The sequence below is a fragment of the Odontomachus brunneus genome, unplaced genomic scaffold (assembly GCF_010583005.1).
Source record: "Odontomachus brunneus isolate Ranch 3 - 2012 unplaced genomic scaffold, Obru_v1 Obru_scaffold_030, whole genome shotgun sequence".
In the NCBI taxonomy this organism is placed as follows: domain Eukaryota; kingdom Metazoa; phylum Arthropoda; class Insecta; order Hymenoptera; family Formicidae; genus Odontomachus; species Odontomachus brunneus.
Window position 1 is genome coordinate 1,249,002 of NW_022639480.1, and position 14,696 is coordinate 1,263,697.

At 48.9% G+C, this 14,696-nt stretch overlaps 2 protein-coding genes across 3 annotated transcripts in view; one reads left to right on the top strand and one right to left on the bottom strand.

The window, feature by feature from the left end:
- Positions 1-14,696, top strand: part of LOC116843126 (tyrosine-protein phosphatase Lar) — a 754,320-nt gene that overhangs the window by 214,257 nt on the left and 525,367 nt on the right. The window lies entirely within an intron of this gene.
- LOC116843131 (cell adhesion molecule 2-like) overlaps positions 1-14,696 on the bottom strand; it is a 136,108-nt gene that overhangs the window by 108,450 nt on the left and 12,962 nt on the right. The window contains exon 1 of one of the 2 annotated variants that reach the window (XM_032813237.1): positions 3,738-3,885. The exons of the other annotated variant lie outside the window; for it this stretch is intronic. The gene's annotated coding sequence lies outside the window, so the exon portion shown is untranslated. Of the gene's footprint in view, positions 1-3,737; positions 3,886-14,696 lie in introns of those variants that run through there. 2 annotated transcript variants of the gene reach the window in all.

A 14,696-nucleotide genomic window follows, 5' to 3' on the forward strand; every position in this document is an offset into this window, starting at 1 on the left:
GAGAGAGAGAGAGAGAGAGAGAGAGAGAGAGAGAGAGAGAGAGAGAGGGACAAGAGACAGGAAGTTAACACAGGTCCTAGTTTACTGATCCACACAACGAACGACCGTAATGAGCGTAGAGATCGAACAGGAAGCTGCTGTTTGTCGAGCAGACTCACTGTGGCGTTAACTTCGGAATAGTGATTTGCGCTTATAATTGGGGCATATCATGCGAGGATTCTGTTTATCTAGTTAGCATATCATATCCGTTTATCGGCATCATATTTGTTAGATATATCAAGATTTGTTTTTCTCTTTCTCTCAGTCTTTCTCTCTCTCTCTCTCTCTCTCTCTCTCTCTCTCTCTTTCTCTCTCTAGTCTGCTTCTTGGCATCCGATCGTGGCCTTAAAAATTCAACTCTTGACAGATTTGGAGCAGAGCAATCCATATATAAAATAGAACGTTTGTCTCTCTGTCCTGTCTGTGTGTCCCCTATACACTTTTAAGCTCTTTGAACGATCTAGACCAGATATGGCATGGTTATTCCCTATAGGACTCTGTGGAAAATGTAGGATGCACGAAACCTGGACATAGCACTTTTTCCTCCTAATCTTACCTCCTTGACATTTTGTGATAATCCGGTTGAGTTAGTTTTATCTAATATCATATGCGTCCAATTTTATGAGAGATTCAGAATTGTATAATAATTTCAAAAGAAAATGCTTGTTCCACATTCAATACTAAAGATATATATATATATATATATATATATATATATATATATATATATATATATATATATATATATATATATATATATATATATATATATATATATATATATATATATATATATATATATATATATATATATATATATATATATATATATATATATATATATATATATATATATATATATATATATATATATATGCATATGTATATATGTATTGATCGATAAGTCAGTGAAATTTCGCCTGCCAAGTCGCGATGTCCAAATTTATGGCTGGGTAAGAATAAATGCGCGATTTCTGTCATACGTCGTACATTCAGCGAAGCTCTTCCTTCCGATCCGCCACGGTCGATCGCGAGCTGGTAGGAGAAAAATTCGGCGCACCCGATCGCGAAGTTTACGCGGCGCACAATATCGACGAGAGGAGGGAGGAGAACGCGCAGCGGAGCGAGAGGTATTTCTTTCCTCTTGTGATTCTCGCGCGTGAATTTCCTCGGGGTCACAATGGGGGCCGCCGCGCTTCGTAAATGATTCCGAATTCGAGAGGTCGGCCGGGACGGCTCGCTACGAATTGTAGAGCCCCGTGGTTTATTTAGTCGGCGGGACTATTCTCATTCCTCGTCTCATAGCCTTTTGCCCTCGTGAGTGCACCACGTGCACATCCCGCACGCACCTCGCGTCCCTTGATCGTATCGACCGCGCGAATCGATTTCTTTCGCGGCAGCGTTCCCTTTCGAATTCGCGCGAGCAAGGGCGGGCATCGTGTATCCGGTTCATTTATTTATCCCTTCACTTATTCACGCCACGGTAGTTTTGTTGGATCTATCGGCTCTCTCCTTCCCCTCTCTCTCAAGTCCCGTTCCCACTTCTCTCGCCATTCTTGAGGAAATTCCTTCGGCGGCGGAATTACGATATGAATAAACGAAGAAGATTTTATCGCTCTTAGACCATCCCTTTCGCGATCGCACGGTGTAAGTTGGAGCCGCCGAGTTTAATACCGCGCGAGGGCCGGGGAGAGGGAAAAATTTCTTCGACAGAGTATGAATATATTCCCGTCGGGGGGCAAGGTGGATTATCTCTCCCCCGCCCCGTCTCCAACTTTTGATTGAACATTAATCCTTAACGCGCTGTCATTTAACCCTTGCTTACGTTATCCCCATGCTCTCTCGCTGCACAAAAGCGAAAGAGGAGCAAACGGCAAAGGAAATGGAGAGAAAGAAAGAAAAAGGGTTTCCTCTCTCAGCCGGTTTCGAGATTCGTGGTGCGCGAACAGAGATATTTTTTCATGGCGCAATTTCGCGTTGTCTTATCGCTGCGGAGATTTATAGGTAGCCGGTAGTTTCGGCATTAAGGTCCCACTTTGTCGCCTGGATAACCCGTGGTACATCCGAATCTTTTGGATTCCAGCGTCCCCTCTGGCGCGCGCAGACACACACGCACACACACACACTCATTCACAAACACAAACGTGGACACTTCGATCTCGACAGCGGCTAATTTTGCTCGCGTGCGATTTCTGCAGCAATCGCGTTATGGAAATATTTGCTGGTGTCATACCGTCGTCGATTCAATCGTCGTTTCGATTTCACGTAACTACTACTATCTACGCGACACCGTCCTCGCTCCCGAACGCAAAAATTCCGGGTGCTTCCTCGCGTTACCCTCTCATTGCTCCTTTCCGCGCCTCCGCCCCCAGAGAACTGTTGATGAAATCTCCCGATCGTCTCACGTGAAATCGAGACGCGTCTTCCTCCATTTCCGGCCCGCGTCTTGTCTCGCCGCGAACGACCGACTCGTCGATCCTGTCCATTGAAGCCTCACAGTTGTTCCTACGCTCTTTATCGTTCTATCGTTCCCCGCTCGATTGTAGGCGGCTCGTTTGCACCGTCGAGCCATTCCCGCGCCACCTCTGCTCCTTGATCTCGTTTAAGAGCGGCTTCCCGTAATTCTGCCGGAAACACGGAGGAAGGGGCAAAGAGAGAGAGAGAGAGAGAGAGAGAGCGCGCGAACTTCCGCTTCAACGATCACGTCTCGATTCCGCGCGGCGTTCGATAAGCGAGTGGCTACTCCGAGTCTCAATAAATTCCGCGCCTCTCATGCGCGCGACGGAATTCTTGTCGGCACTTGAACACGTGGCGTGTCTCTCTCCGCCGCATAGGAGACACGCGATGTTCCGCCGATTTCCACCCCCATCGTCGACGAGAGATCGCGCATTTTTCTCACGACGGTCCTCCCGACAGTTCGCACAATAGAGAAATCCGCGGAGTCGCGCGCTACGTTGAACGGACGCGAACCGGAAATTCAGATTGCGTTGACAATCGATCGGGCCGTGTCGATTGAACTTTTGCGGACGACTCGCTCGCTTGTTCGCTCGAATTCGTACGGCTCACCGGATGAAGGGAAATTCGCGACATCCCGACGGGACGGCCCTCTTATTTTCCTCCCGATCGTCGCGCGTTATATTCCCAGTCGAGTCAGCTCGAAATTTTTGCGGAACGCATCCGAGATCCGTTTATTTCAGTTGCGGCGTCGGCTCGAGAGTTCTAGTCCGATTCGCATAATTTCGCACAGATATTATGCGCACGCACAGGCCGCGTTTATTTTGGCTCGCACGCGCGTTTATTCGCGTCGATTTCAGTGCGGCGTCGGCCCGAGAATCCTAGCGCGACTTGCATAATTTTGCACATATATTACGCGCACGCACACAATCTAGTTGTCCCGGGTCGCGTTTATTTTGGCTCGCGTCCGTTGTTGACCGTTTCGACCGTTCGAGGGTGTCGAGCGCCGCCGCAGTTGTGATCCGCATGATTTTCCGTATCGGAAAGAAAGCGGGTCGCATTCATTATGCAAGACGCGCGTTGAACTCGCGCCGCGACGTCAGTCTTCTGAATCGCCTGGAGCGCGGAAGGAGAGGCCGATTATTACTGACATTTAGAGCGGTCGTTTGTTTCGGGGAGCGCGTTAATTCGCGTTGTTGGGCGATTTGAGGGTGTCGGGCGCGCTTTCGCGGTTTTCAGCCTACCTTCGCGGCCCGACCCGGGTTAAGAGCGGCTCGCCGCAATTCCGGGGACAGCATCGAAACCCTTCCGGCCCGCTGGTTTCATCGCGCGCGATCGAGCGACCGAAAACGCGAGCGCGGTTTGGAAGCGGCCCGGCTGCTGGCTGGCTGGCTGGCTGGCTTTGGCTCTGGTTTTGGCTGCTGGTGGCTGCTGGTAGTGTTGCGGATCCTGGCGCGCACAGGCGGAGGAGGGCGCGGGGGCAGCGCGGTGAAATTAAAATTAGAGACAGCACCGCTCCTCGTCGTCGTCGGCCGTGGCGGATTTTGTTTTTTCAAACAGTTTTTTCATTCGCGTGCGCGCCACTGCCCGTGGGCGCAGAGTCCAGGATTGATAAAATCAACCCCGACGCCACTCGACGCGATGTGATTTTAATTCGCTCCCGCGGGACCGCCCGCGAGGGGAAGACGGCATATCGTTCTCTTTGCACGACAGTCCCGTTGTTGCTTGCCGTCGAGATGGACGACGACGACGCGCGTGATCTTCAGCTCCTCCAGCCGATTCCCATGTTCGGGCTGCGAGCAAGCTCTCTTGCACTGAAACGAACGTGACGTCCCGGAGACGCGACCGCACACTTGTCGACGTGTGTTCCCTTCGTTTTTCTTTTTCTTTCTTTCATCCGCTGCGTACTGTTCCTGTGTATTCGCCGAGAGGAAGGTTCGCCGCGCGCGTCACTGTCTCGCTCGTTCTCACCACTCTCGGCCGTCGACGCGCGCGTGACAACTTCGTAAATGGCGCCGCGACGCGCGCGGGACTACCGTCCGGATGAAAGTTCGCGTCGCGGATGGCCGATGCCGACTACGAAAGCTCTCGACCGCGCGCCGTTTTACCTCCGTGCGGTGGTTCGTAGCACCTGAGCGCTTGCGCGCCTCGTGTCCGGCAGGTGCAAGTGCACGCGCCGAGCCGCGCAGTCGACGACGATCGCCGAGGCGTCGCGTCGATTCGTCGCGGCGGCGGCGTGACTGCTTCGTCGTCTCGTCGCGAATTGTTATTCGATTGGGAAATTTCAGCGAGATCTTCTCACACGTGTCGATGAAATCGGACTCGAACACGAGAGACTGAAGGATCGACTACGGTGCGGTCGCAGGTTACCCTTCGAAGTTATTTCGTCAGCTCATGAATATAGTTTCGAAGCCACGAAAAAGGACCGGTTTTTTTTTCAATTTTTCTGCGGATTTTTTCGGTCTCGTTCCCAAGGGTAGAAAAATTTGTTGGGAAAAATTCATGTGTGTCCGCAGTCAGAATCTGTCTCACATTTGTTTTTCTTTCCGTAAAGAAGATAATTGCGTGCATTCAACTGAAGGTAAATGAAAAAAAAAAAAACAGAAAAAAACGATTTTTCCCCAAAAATTAATTTTTTTGAGAAAAATTGCCGTTTTTGCTCAAACTTTTTCGATTCTACTCGAATTATTTTGCTGAAAGGTCCTTCTGCACCAACCCTAGAAGGATCCTCTGTATTTTATGTCATTAAGAGACGTTAAGTAGTATTTCAGTTTCCACGTGATCCTTTAAAATAGGGTAAATTCAGGTATGATGCTATAGGCTGTAATTTCTGCAATAATGCCAAGATAATGCGCTCTTATAGTCATTCTCAAAGATAATCGATATTTAGAGTAGTTTATGCGCGTACACTCGGCAACGATGAAACGTACAATTCGACAATTGTTGGAGAAAGTCCAATATCTGGTCATTTCCTCCGTATGGTCACGTGAGAAGGTTCAGGTCGAAAGTAGGGTTACGATCTCGACTCGAGGACACACGCGTCGACGCGCGCGCGCGTTGGAAAAGTGCTTTGAGGAGCGGGTCGGGACGCGGGCGACGCGAAAGAATTACGAGGTCACACAGCGGCGACACGGAAGCGCGACGCGAGTGAATTATCTCGCGTCGATAAATCATGGCGCGCGCCGGATCGACTGGGAAGACGCCGGGGATCGTTATCCGTCCGCGCGCGCGCCCGGACGTGTCGCGCGCGATACCGCGATCTCTCGGTGATTACAGGGTGTCGTCTCTGAAAACGAGGGCGCATTGTAGTGGTAGTGGTGTAACGCGCGCGTATCGCATTGTCCGGCCGCGCGCGTTTTGAAGGACCGCCGTTGGCGGCACTCGTCCGGCACGAGCGCGCGGTTATCGACGAATCGGCGAAACGATAATTCTTCCCGGCCGCGGGGGATATATTTCCCGCGGGTAATTCACGTCGCTTTGCTGTGCGCCGATTTTCGGCGGCCTATCCTCGATCGTTCGTGCGACTCTTAAAAGCTTAGTCGCGATAGATCGATACCGACCGACTAGTCGCAAGGGCCGAGAGGATGACGACGCGGAAGTTTGCTAAGGTCGCTGGCGTTCGTCGCTGTCTCGGAACGCGCGCGTCCACGGCGCGGATAATTGTATTGTTGCTTCGGCGCACGTGCAACTTGTACGTGAGCCCGAAGTCACGTAAATTCAGTTTCGCGCCGGGAGTCTCGCGCCCGGCATTATTCGTTCGGCTAATTGGCCGAACAATCGAGGGAGGGAGGGAGGGAGGGCGACCTGGCATTCGCGCGTATTCGATCGCGCGCGCACCAATTCGCTGATTTGTTTGCACCGCGGCTGTTTAAATGCGCTGACGACTGGTCGTTTAATGCACAGCGCGCACGGTTACTCGGAGGAATAATTATTCCTCCCACTCTCCACCGCGATATCCAACCTCCTCCACGGCTCTTTTGCGCTCCTCTTTCATCTCGCGTCGACTCGTTCGCGACAGAGCACGATTGATTGGTGATGGTGATGGTGGGTCGGCTTCTCCATATCCGCGAAATCATGCAGACGCGACGCGCATTGATGAACTGTCACAGAGGTCGCAGGATATGCGAAGGTAGAGGTAGAGGCGCGAGGCGACGAGAGAAAGGAACGGATTTTCGCATCGTTCTCTCGATTGGAATCGATTATTCAGTATTAGGCGATACTCCGAAATCGCCGCTCAATTCGGCCGGGTTGCCTCGTCAACCGCGACGAAATCCGGGGATCGTTCATTAGTCGTCCTCGTATGGAAAGAAGGAAGGAAGAAACCGCGAGAGATAGAGAGAGAGAGAGAGAGAGAGGACGAAACTAATTTAGCCCTGTTCCTCTTCGCGCGCGGCGCGCTGGAGAGCAGCACGTTCGCTCCACTTTGCCGGCGCCGCGAGAGAACGGCACGACGAGAACCGACGGAGGGGTCGACGACGAGAAAATATCGCGGCGGGAACAGCGTAATGTAGCGCGCAGGTGCACATCCCGGTGGCCCGCATATTTGCGTATAGAGGAGATAATCTCTTTTCATTTGCGTCGAGCGGGCTCGCGGTCGACCCCGCGCGGCTTTCTCTCTCTCGCGGAATTCGCCGATCTTCTTGCCGCACGACTTCTTCCCGTCGGCGCCGAGCCGCAGGGAACCGAAATTGTTATAACGGGGCACGCGCGCGCGTTAACGTAACGATTACGGTAAGCGTTAAGCGAGCACGCGAGGCTACGCGCGCGATACCACGGCTCATCTCGCCGGCGAGCGGCGCGCATACTCGAGACGAAACGAAATTCCGAGGTAGGGATCAAAGGGCACGTAATGCGCCTTCGCGTCGTTTCGTCTTCGCCTCTGTTACTCGATATTGCACCGCGAGGCGTTCCGGCGAAATCAAGACGCCGGCTTAATGCGGAACGAGCGCGCAACAAACTCTTCCTCCCGAAATTCTAGCTGAATCTCCCCGCGATCGCGTTATCCCGCCGCGTGTTCTTCCGCCGTGTGCGGCGGTTATTTCGCGTCGCGTTCGCTATTATTGCCACGCTGGAATTCCGAAGATCGATCCGCGCGAATCGAGCCGGTCGAGAAAAACGCACTTCGCCGCACTTGTCACGATTGTCGGCCGTTAACCCTTTCGAGCACAATGGTTTTACCGTGAGATCACCTATGTACAGTGTTAACTCTCTGCTGCCCACTGTGATTCTGTCACAATCCAGTTTCATTTATCTCCAATATAAACGCTGTTCTTGCCTTGACCGATGTGACGTAAAAGTCACAATATGGCTGTCTTTTTTTAGCACGTTGGCAGCGATAGCAATTGCCCAACGTGACTTCGGAGTCACTAACTTATTTTGGCAAAATAAAAAATTAGAAAAGTAAAGTTTCACTTCATACATGTTGAGTATTTTAGTTTTAAACATCTTATGTTTAGGCAAACATGAACAATTTTTTAAACATGAAATATTAATTTGGGCAGTAGAGGCTTAAATATTTCATAATTTGTAACAAAAGGAGTTGTATGTTGTTTTATTTTATATATTCTATAGGATAAATAGATAATTGCCTAGAGAAGGAGCATAAAGTAAAGAGCAAAAAACGATTAGGAATTGAAATATTTTGCACACGGTGAAACCATCTATATTCTGTAAAAATAGGAAAATAGAAAAAAAATTAATTTTGAAAGAAATGATCTCGTGGATTGTCATTCTAGACATGTGACATGAATATTTTATAGGAATATGTTTTGAGGATTTTGTGCTTCAAAAGATTAAGGGGATGCTACTCGTAGAAAAATACCGCGTTCAAGTCGATGCTGAGAGAAAAGATTCAAGTATGCGGGCGCTATTAGTTTTTTTTTTTATTTCTCTTTACATCTTTAAATATCTAAACTTACTGTGGGCGAATATACATACGCCATCAAGCAATTGGGATGATGTCTACTTCGATATTTATGAGGAAGATTATATAAGATTATTTGTGAATGATTGGATTTTTCTATTTATTCACTTTCTTCTGAAGAAGGGAAGATTTGCTGCAATTTGATAAAATTGTTGTAAGTTGAAACTACATTACGTCGGTATCCAGCGTCCCTTTGACGTCTCCGAGGCGGAGAGTGCGGGTGGAACGAGATGAGCGAAACAACAAATTACTCACCGTAAGATGAGCGATATCTCTTTTTTGCGCAACGCTCGCATTTGATAGGAATCCGTTTCCGCTTACCAAGCCCTTCTTTGTGATACTCATTTCGTCTATAGACCTCGCTCACAGACTCTCCCGACTACTCGATCCTCTTTAGTCTGCATTTCGGTATAATCGGCAGCGTTTCACTTTGACAACGCGTAAAAAAATAAACCGAACCGAATAATTTATCACGCCGTGGTCTCCCAAGGTTATTAACGCGGCAATAAATGAGTAATCGGTTTATACGACCTTTGAGAGCGAGAGAAAGAGAGGAGAAGGTAGAAGGAGAGAGAGCAAGGGAGTGTTAAAGACGGGAAGAGACAAGGGGAGACGCGAGGGTAAGAAAGATTTTGTGGGAACGAGAGAGAACCAATGAATCCTCGAGAACGCAATCGCGAATCAGCACTCATGGCTGAATGCCGTTGCGCTAATTTCTTACTTCGCGCGCAAACCGACGCGGGAACAAAAGCAGCCACTTTGCAATTTGCGAAGTTACTCGGTAATCCGTATATTTACGAGAATAGTTGGCAACTTTGTAGAACGCCCTGATATACCTGTGATAAGAAACGAAGATGGCATTATTGTTATTTCAATTATTTCCTCTAGTTGCAACATTATTAATCTCTCAGAGTGTGTGTCCGACGCCGTTAGAAATCATTATTGTCTTGAGAATCAGTTTCGCACCAAGATCCGCGAGGCAAGGCCTCTTATTGGCACTCTCTGCTCTTCGCAAAGTTAAAAAAAAAAAGATCGCTAAAGACATCTTCTCACCCCCTGAAACTAGAAGCTTAAATGCAGACGCGCTTTCTGTTTTACAAGAGAGACGACAGGCGTGAGAACCACATCGGGAACTAACGAGGTAATCGCAGAGTAGGTCGAGGCGAATATTTTGTTCTCGCGCGGGGGTGATGAGAGGGATGGTCTGTTGGTCGTTTGATCGTGCGAAATTCGCGCGAGCGCATCGTACAGGAGTCAGCCATTAACAGTGGAAATGCGAGGGGAAATGCGAGAGAAAAGTAAGGGAGAAAGGGGAATTCTGGTCGGGGTGCATCTCGCGCGTAGTGAACTTTCGAGAACGACGAGCGACGGCGTGCACGGCCTCAGCGAGCGGTTGCGGTTTCGCGAACGAGAAGCTGCGAGTTTCCTCGCTGGTTGCGCGACACGTCGCGTCGCTGCCGTCTGGCCACGCGCTGACTCGTACTACTGAGCCCGAATAAACAGGGGCGTCTTGCGATTGCAGGAAGATGGTATTGACCATCTTTTCCGGCTCGTCGCACCTCCACGGATCACATTCTCCCGCTGCAGACCCGTCCGCTCGTTTCGTCGCTTCTGGTCGTCTCAAATTCTAGGGTCGGCGGTAGCCGACGGAGGGGACGGCGACACACGGAGGGATGGAAGCCCGGGGTGAGTAGTGGCGGCGCGGCAGAACTGCGAAACGAGACGGACGGGAACGGCGAATCGTCTCGGGGTAGATCCCACGACCTTTCCCGACTACGGAGTTAATATTTATCGAGGCTGTCTGTAATTTTCTCGAGTCTCTCAGACTATCGCGAGTCGACGCGACGCGATGCGACGGGACGGGGCGGATTGCGACGGCAGCGAAAGAAAAATAATTAAAACGATCCGGAAGCCTGAGGTCAATGTGCATTCGGTCGTTGGTGGTCGCGAGTCCGCACGTTTTCGGATATATTGGCATCGTGCGCGATATCGTCCAATAAAACGGTCTGCGACTTTGAGCCTGTCTCGTAGGATGATACTTCTCTGCAGCTTCTCTAATGAATTCAATTAAATAAGTAAACTGTCGAATTAAGCGCAGTATATACGTCAGAGGGACAAGCGCGCTCGCGAATATAACGTATGCATATGATGCCAGAGAGAGGAAGAGGAAGAAGAGAGAGAGAGAGAGAGGGGAGGGAGGAAGAGAGAGAGCGTTCACAAGATGTCGACAGTGGCTGCTCAATCTCGCAAACATGGTTTTCAAGCTGCTAGCGATAATAACCGGAGGTATTTTTGCATTCACGATACGACGCGCGTTTCCGCGCAAAATCACACATGCTGGGTTATGATTTCTGGGTCGCCGACTGCAAAACGCACGTCCTAGTCGGGAGAATAACGCGCTTTGCTGATATAGAACATATCTCCATATGATGCACGGGCAAACCACATATTTCTCTACGTGGCAGCTCGATCTACCAGTTTTATGTTTTCTTCTGTAAAAACAGCTCGTTCCCTTTCGCGCGAGGGAAAGTTCGAGAAACGAGCTGTCGTCGGTATACACCGCCGCCAGAGTTTTTTTTTATCGTCATATATCTTATAAAAGACAAAAAACTCGCCCACGCGGGGCAAGAAGCATATGCGCGAGATACGTGTATATTGCACCGCCCGACTCTGCACGTGAAATAATGACTGATACCGCGATGCTTGCGACGAAGCCGTGGTCGCAAACTGATTTTTTGGATACTCCCCAGGTACGCTGTTCAACGCTTTTTATTGAATATTCACTTTTCGAAGCTGAATAAATTAGTGGTGCGAACGGAGAGTCAGATTCTCATCTTTCCATAACGCAGTTCTCTTGAGCCGAAATCTTGATTCTTCCTTTGACCTCAATATTCCATTTAACGCCCATTTTAACATCCTGAAGCATCAATAAATTTCTTTTGGTTCTATTTGACCTACACCGAAAATAGAAAGTATTTTGTGCCTTTTTCATCACTTAAGCTCTTATATCAGTCATTGCTTGAAATTTGCTTCACGTGAGATATTCAGACCTGTGAATTTGAATTTATATCATTAATGAGTATCATTAATGAATATTAGTCTTTTTATTTAAATTATACGATATTCACGGTTTTATATTTGTAATAGCACTTTAACTGAAAAAATTCATTTCTAATATCCGTATTAATCGTTATTTGAAGTTTGTTATACGCAAAATATTCAGACTTAAATATAGAATTGAATTTGAATTTCCTATTTGAAGTATATATAGAATATTCTATTTGAAGTATGTGTAGAATTGTATATTGACCAACGAATTTGTAACGTTGATTGATACTTATTAATAGTGAAGTCAAGTACACGCGACATACGGGAAAACGAGAGAACTAACTAAACTGTCGCTCGAGTCACGTGTCATTCAGCTCTTTTCAATCTTTCCAAAGATCTCTCTGCTCACCCGGCTTTGCTCGCGCTGCATTTACGCTCCAAGTATCGATTCTTATGCGGTGAAGAGACGAAAGATTGACACTTGGCAGGATACTCTAAAATTTAAGCATTTAGAATAACACAATGTAAAGAGAAGATCGTAAAAAATTCGAAGTGACCGATTGGGCTGAGGCGATTGACCTCCTTAAGGGGATGTTGAAAGCTTTATCGACGGTATACCAACATTTTTCCTCAAAGTTTACGTCGTATCGTCTGTATAGAATTGCAAATGCTTTTACGCAATGGAAGTACGTGTAAAAATAAATAGGAGCATTGCTCCATATGTGACGAAAACGGAAAGGAAATTTTAAATGTAAAATCTCAAACTGTCAGTTAGCGTAATATTTGCCTAATCCAAAGGTTCTGCGGCTTGTGCATACCGAGAGCGTGGGGATGCTCCAAACAGAAAAATGTTCAAGAACATTGCCGCACCTTCGCATCTGAATTCAGAAGCTTAAGAATATCGGAAAAGTTTGCAGAAAGATTTCTACACGTATGCGTGGTTAGGTTTTTCGCTGAATATGGTAAAACAAAGCAACGCACGTTTACGTAAATTCTATATCTACAAGAAATACGAAAAGGATAGCGTGATCGTGTTAGTGACGGTCGTCTCCGCGCTATCGGTATTGTTAGTCGTCGACTTTAGCATCCCCTTAAACGAGCCGATCGTGCTTCTTGCTCTCGCGAGACGAAGCAGAAACGGCGGCACAATTAAGCGTAATGCCGCGTGTGATTTACGACGTTGCGCGTGCGATACGCGCAGTATCGAGCGCGATCCGTCGTCCCGAACGTCGATTAATTGGTCCCACCAATGGACGCATCGCGCAGAGTTAATTTATAGACGTGTCGATCGCCCGGCTAGAGCGCTCGTCAACAAGTGGCCGATTCGTAGGCCGTCGCGCGACATAATTGCGAGAATCCGATCTGCATACGCGCCGCTTCGCGCAATGCGACATTGTCCAGCTAATATTTGACGGCTCTCTCTCTCTCTCTCTCTCTCTCTCTCTCTCTCTCTGTCTCGTTATAGTCTTGCTCGCGGCCGTCGATCTCTAGAGACTCTCAGTATTGCGCGGGAGGTGTCGTAATATATTGCGGATATCGCGCCGGAAGATGGCTTAAACACGGTGGATTTTAAAGCACGGCGGTGACCACAGCAGTGAGATCGCGGCGCACAATCACATCGTGTTATAATAAAGCTTGCCACGCGGTAATATTCCGGGAAATCTCGCAAAGAGGCGCGATACGTTGTGCTTAAGTCAAGATTGGAGGCGAGCGCGCACAGCAATATCGTGAGACGAACACGACAACTTACGTTCACAACGCCGGTCGGCCGCTCTCGTCGCGTTACGAACGCGAGGACACCGTAGAAAATAACCGGGGAATGCGAGGACGCGACGCTGAGGGCGAGGGCGCGCCGCGGTCCTTCGGGAGCAGCCAAAAATGCACTTTTTATCGGGTCGCCGCATCTTGCATGCGCCGCGAGGTCGGGTCCGCGCATGCATATTTCCCGGCACGTTTCCAAAGACTCTCCCAATGTACACGCACGTACTTTCTTCCCTGAGCTCAGCTATCCGGATGGGTAAACCGTACAAGGTCGATCAAGGCTGCATATTCATGGGGGGGGAGGGAGGGAGAGAGCAGTTCGATAAGGAGATCCATTTTCCTTCTACTTTCTTTTTGCCTCCGCCGAGTCAGGCCCAGAAGAGATATTTCAGAGCGGAATGGGGGAGGATACGTACGGCCTCTCTCGCGGATCCGATAGCCGCATGAAATTTTCCAAGCGATACTTTCGGCAGCGTCCTCCTCCTCGTCCTCTCAGGCTTCGTCGCATGATCTTTCTTCGTCCATATGAATAAGATGTTTTCGCGGATATACCTTCTTGGACCGCTTAAATTACGCATGAAACACCGTCTCGTTGGTCTGCGACGAACTTTTCGATTCGTTTGGGAAAAGAAAAAAGGCCATTTTCAGAAAGTGGTCTTCTACGTTTCTCACCCTCGCCGGGCGGGGGAGCAAGGGCGTATTTCGCTCGAGGTGATCTTTTCCATTTCGAGAATAAAGAACGGGAAGCTCTTCGTCGAAGCTGTATCACGAGTCATGGAGGAAGCGACAGTTGTACACATGTGTTTCGTGTAAACTTGTTGTTTTTTCTTCGGTAACAACTAGTAATTTTCCGAAAATTGAGGGGAAGGGGAGGCAGTAAGAAGCATTTTTTACGAGGGTGAGCTTTCTTTATTTCCGAGGTTTTCACGGAAAAACAGCGTGACAGAGGGACGAAAGGAATGAAAGGAAGAGAAAGAAAGGGACAGAGAGAGAAAGAGAGAGAGAGCGCGCGCTCGTGCACTTGAATCGCTACATTTAAGGGCCTGGAATATTTAGACTGCCGACGAGAGCCCGCTACAAATAACGCGCGCGTACAAATATGTCTCGGGAGACATTCTCGCTGATTATTATCGTCCTCTTGCTCGCGAAACGTAGCGGGGATTATGAATTCGTGCGTCATGCAGGAAACGTGTAATTAGGAACATTTTATAGTCGCGCCGGTAGAAGGAAAATAAATAAAGCCTCTTCCGCTCTCCTTCGTGGTTCTGCGCTCGCGAATGTTGCTCGTGGATTCCACGATGTCGGGCTACGAAATTAAGCGCGGTCCACGACAGCCGCGCATCTTCCGGCAGTGTAGTCAACGGGGAAAAGAGCGCGTCGGAGGAAAGAAGGAGAAACACGGGGAGGGAGAGAGAGAGGGAGAGAGAGAGAGAGAGAGAGAGAGAGAGAGAGAGAGAGAGAGAGAGAGAGA